Raw genomic sequence first — 4,555 nt, 5'->3', positions numbered from 1 at the left:
CAGGCGGATCACGAGGTCAAGAAATCGAGACCAGCCTGGCCAACATGGTGAAACCCTGTCTACTAAAAGTACAAAAATTAGCCAGGCATGGTGGTGCACACCTATAGTCCCAGCTACTTGGGAGGCTGGGGCAGGAGAATCGCTTGAACCCGGGAGGTAGAGGTTGCAGTAAGCCAAGATCACGCCTCTGCACTCCAGCCTGGGCAACAGAGGAAGACTCCATCTCAAAAAAAAAAAAAAAAAAAAAAAAAAAAAAAAAAAAAAATTGTTTTAGATATGGTGTCTTGCCATATTGCCCAGGCTGGTCTCAATCTGCCTTCAAGCAGTCCTCCTGCCTTCACGCCAAAAGCACTAGGATTATCACACTCAGCCTGGGTTTGTTTTTTAGGACTTTTGCAACAGCTTTGAGATAATTTATAGAAACCTCCCGGAGGCTATGTTCTCTATTTTTTTTTTTTTTTTAATTTTAAGCAGTAATAGATGGCAAAACTACAGGAGCAGTCAACTATGAAGACTGAGAAGCCTAGGAATGAAATTCAGTACTAATCAAGTAAAAGTTACTCCAGAGTTAATGCCAGACACCAGCAATACATCGATACTGCACCAAATGGTAACGGGCAGGACAGAAATCAATCATCGCCCGCCCCCACACACATGAGTGGGAAGATGACCTCACTGTCCCCAAATACAGAATGGCCTCACCTACCTCCTACCTTCCTCTCATGCTGTTCACCTCTCCCCTGGCTCAGCACCCTCTGCCAGTCCTCCCAAGGTCCTCTCTGCCAGTTGAAGGCTTCCCTGATCACCATCCTCCTCAATCCCCCAGGAATCACAGGTTGAAAGAGTCGCAGACAAGAGTTAGGGAACCTGACCATGAGCCAATCCCAGTGCTAAGCCCCTTGCACGTGTTAATTCAGTTAACTTAGCAAGCGTACTAAGCCTTGCACACAACTCTGTGGTATTATTATTGTCGTCATCACTATCTGTGCCTCAGAACCCCTTGGCAAATCTTTAAATTCCCCCAGAAGTGTGTGTTTCCCAGTTTGAAGGGCCCTGCCTTCCTACAAACTGTGAAATTTTTTTGGGGGGTGCTGCAGGGGAGAACCCCAAATCAGAAAATAAACCTAGCAGAACTACCTGGACCATCAGTTCACTGTTGCTACATGGCGGAGTGTGTGAAGTTCCTGGCCAACTGGAGAAGCAGATACTAAAGTTTTAAACCAAGAAATTGCTTCAGTGGCATACAAGTCACTCGCCCAGAACACAGGCCCTTGGGTGGGAGCATGGTGGGAGGAACAGAGACTAGAAGAGGAAGAATGGAAGGGTGGCTGAGCCATCGAAGCTTCCCATGGAAGCCCCCTTCACACACTCTCCCTCTTTGATGGCTGCCCTGAAGAATCAGCCCCCAAAAGCAGGCTTGCGGGACCCTCTTCCCAGAGCTCCAGACCAGATTCCTTTCCGTCTACTTAACCAAGTTGAAGTTCTCACAGGCTGGTAAATGCAGTGAGCTTATTTGCAAGCCAGGGTCATATCTGCCTAGCAACCCAACACGAAGACTTGAAGGACTATAAACGTGGACAGAGAACAGGCAGGCCAACTTTACACAAAGGAATCTGTTCTCATGCAAATGACCCTGCAAGAGGGCTAGAAGAGGGAGCCTTGGGGACAGCTCTGAAGAGCCAATATTTTCCCCAAGAAGATGTTGGGGGACTTCTTAAGGGCATCATGATGGCCTTGCCCACTGTAAAGGAAAGCCAAGAAGGGGCTCTGCCTGCCACTTGGGATCCGGCAGACACAACGGGAGAGGCTACGAGGGGAGCTGAGCCCGTCACTTGATTTCCTGATTTTTCTGGTCCTGTACTCCAGACTCCAAAGGTTCTTTTGTTCTTATTTAGAACGAAACAGAGTTAGTTTTGTTTGGGGGCGAGGGGGTGTTGATTAGCATGGCAATGCAGTGCTTTCTCTGGAGAAGTTAAAAAAGCAGGGGTTTTCACGCTTGGTCTCACTAGGATTGAGGGAACAAGGTGAAGCCAGCCTCTAACTAGGGTGGGCAAAAGTCATGTTGCGTGACTTTTTTGTGACTAGCAAGGCTGTGCTTAGGTGGGGTTTCCAGCCACCTCTCCATTATTCAAACACAGATGGCAAATGTCATGTTTGGATGAGCTCTACTTGTAAAAAGTGCTAGTGTGTATCTATAAACATGGTGTAACCTTAGGTCAATCCCTCCAGTGCTCAGTGCCTCAGCTTTCCTCATCTGTAAAACGGGAATAATGAGTGTCAACTACAGAAGGTTACTGATGGGGTTAAAATTGAATTACATGTATGGCACTTAATACAGTGTTGAGGACAAAGCAAACATTAAAAAAAGATTAATATTAATAAAATAGAAGAATAGTAATACATTACTAGTAAGAAAAATCTATTATTATTATTATTATTATTAGAATCATGCTCCCCAAAAGCCAGGTTTCACTTGCTCAAACATTCAGATGTAATTTTTCCAATCATTCATTCACTCCTGAGGCTTTAGGCATAATTTGTGTAATTTTTTATATCAAGAGACTGAAGTACGCAGACTATGTGACTTGCTTCGAGTCACTCAGGTATATAATGGCAGGCTGCAACTTTAGGTTCCTAAGACATACAGAATATGCTGTCATATTACACACGACATTTCCATACATACAGTAACAGGGCCTAAATATTTTTTTTTCTTTTTTTGGGGGGGGCCTAAATATTAAAGTGTAAGATCCTAAATATCAAAGATTATCTTACAGGCAGCACTGTATTAGCATGAAGTGTTCAAATCAGTTTCTAAACATCATTATATGTGGATCCTTTGAAGAACAACTCAGAAAAGGCTCTCACAGGGAGTGTGTTGGAGTTAGCAATTAATTGGCCTTGGTAAAGCATAAATCGTAACAGCATCAAGAGCTAATGGGTACTGAGGCCTTACCAAATGCCAGTCACTGCGATCCGTACTTTACAAGTACCATACATTAAACCCTCCAATTCTGGGAATACCACCTCCATTCCCATTTTACAGATCTGGAGAAATTAACGCTCTACGAGGTTAAATTACGTCTACAAGGTTGCAAAGCTACTCAGCGGCCCCCTGGCTGTACAGGAAGGGCCATACAGGGCACCCTATACCAACGAATCTTCTCCCCACTTACACAACCAGAACTTGTCAACAGCAAACGATGGCATTTAACTCAGGAGAGCCTATCCCAAAATGGTGAGAGAAATCAGCGAGCAAGGAAGGCTTTTATTAAAATTCAGATCGCCGACTCCTCCCGGTGGCGACCCTCCGTGCACGCACTCCCAAACTAGGCTCTCTTGAGTTTCTGACATCAGAACCACATTCTCCGAACCCCAATGAAGGCAGCAGCCGGAGCCAAAGTCTGCAGAGGAATGCAAATAACATGGCTTTCACTTCCGAGCAGTTTCCAAATTTGCCCTCGGGATGTGAGGTAGAGACCGAGAAGCTAAGTTTGCGCCCCCGCAGGCTCTGAAATGTCTAGGATCTGACACATGCTTTGTCCCCATGAGGAGCTCGTAACTGGGGTTTCGCGAGCATCATCCGCTTAGTTCACAGTGACCTTGGGGTCGGGGACTACGGGATGAGGGGCACGGACTGTCTAAACCTTCAGGTCCCCTACAGAGGGCTCCCCGTGGGTATGGGAGCCATGCACCTGTGCCGACGCCGCCTCTGCCTGGAGGGTGCGCGCGCGCCCTGGGCCGGGGATGCTGACTCAGCCCGGCGGCTCACATTCCTTTCGCGCAACGCGGATGCTGTTGCTGCTACTGCTGCTGCTGCTGCCGGTGCAGCAAAGTGGGGGAAGCAAGGCACCCGCAGCGGCCCGGCCGCTCGCTCCCTGGGGCCCACTGCGGCACTCCCTCCCCACCGCCGGAAGGGGAACTGTGGGGGTGCGCGAGTTGACGAAACTGAGGGAAGTGGGCGCTGCAGGAGGAACTCAGGCGCCGCGCGCGCAGCTCACACCCAAACTGGAAGGAACCTGTTCTGCCCGGGGCGGGCGCGGAGCCGCCGCAGCTGCGAGCGCCGCGCGGAATCAGCCCCGGCGCGCGCGTTATCAGCCCCGGCGCGCGCGTTCCCCCTCCCCGCTAAATCCCTAAATCCTCAGGGTGCGGGCGGGACTGGGCGGTGGGCGCGCCGGGAAGGCGCCCGGGGGTGGGGACGGGGACCCGCGCGCGCGCGCGCCTGGCCAAGGTGCTCCGAGACAGGGTGCAGGCGCCCCCACCACCCCTGCACACTCGCGCTCCCACTAGCGTTGCACCAAAGCTCCAGGGTCTGGGCGGGTCACGCGCGCAGAGGCGCGCCTGGGTTGGGAGATCGGGGCGTTGTGCCAAGGACCCCGGAGGCGCTGGCGGGGTCGGCCTGGCCCCGGACCGCGACGCGGTTACCTTCCGTGACCCCCAGCCCAGGAGGCAGGCGGGCGGGCGCGCGCCCGGCGCGGCCCAGGTCCACGTGGGCCGGCGCGCGCGCGCCAGGCAGGCCCCCTCCTTGGCTGCGCTCGGCGCTCGCAGCACATGG

At 51.4% G+C, this 4,555-nt stretch overlaps 1 protein-coding gene across 6 annotated transcripts in view; it reads right to left on the bottom strand.

The window, feature by feature from the left end:
* ARSG (arylsulfatase G) overlaps nt 1-4,555 on the bottom strand; it is a 154,044-nt gene that overhangs the window by 114,314 nt on the left and 35,175 nt on the right. The window contains exon 1 of one of the 6 annotated variants that reach the window (XM_017863481.1): nt 4,426-4,503. The exons of the other annotated variants lie outside the window; for them this stretch is intronic. The gene's annotated coding sequence lies outside the window, so the exon portion shown is untranslated. Of the gene's footprint in view, nt 1-4,425; nt 4,504-4,555 lie in introns of those variants that run through there. 6 annotated transcript variants of the gene reach the window in all.

The sequence above is a fragment of the Rhinopithecus bieti genome, unplaced genomic scaffold, assembly GCF_001698545.2.
Source record: "Rhinopithecus bieti isolate Rb0 unplaced genomic scaffold, ASM169854v2 scaffold_2349, whole genome shotgun sequence".
NCBI lineage: Eukaryota > Metazoa > Chordata > Mammalia > Primates > Cercopithecidae > Rhinopithecus > Rhinopithecus bieti.
This window is presented reverse-complemented; position numbering and strand designations above follow the sequence as displayed.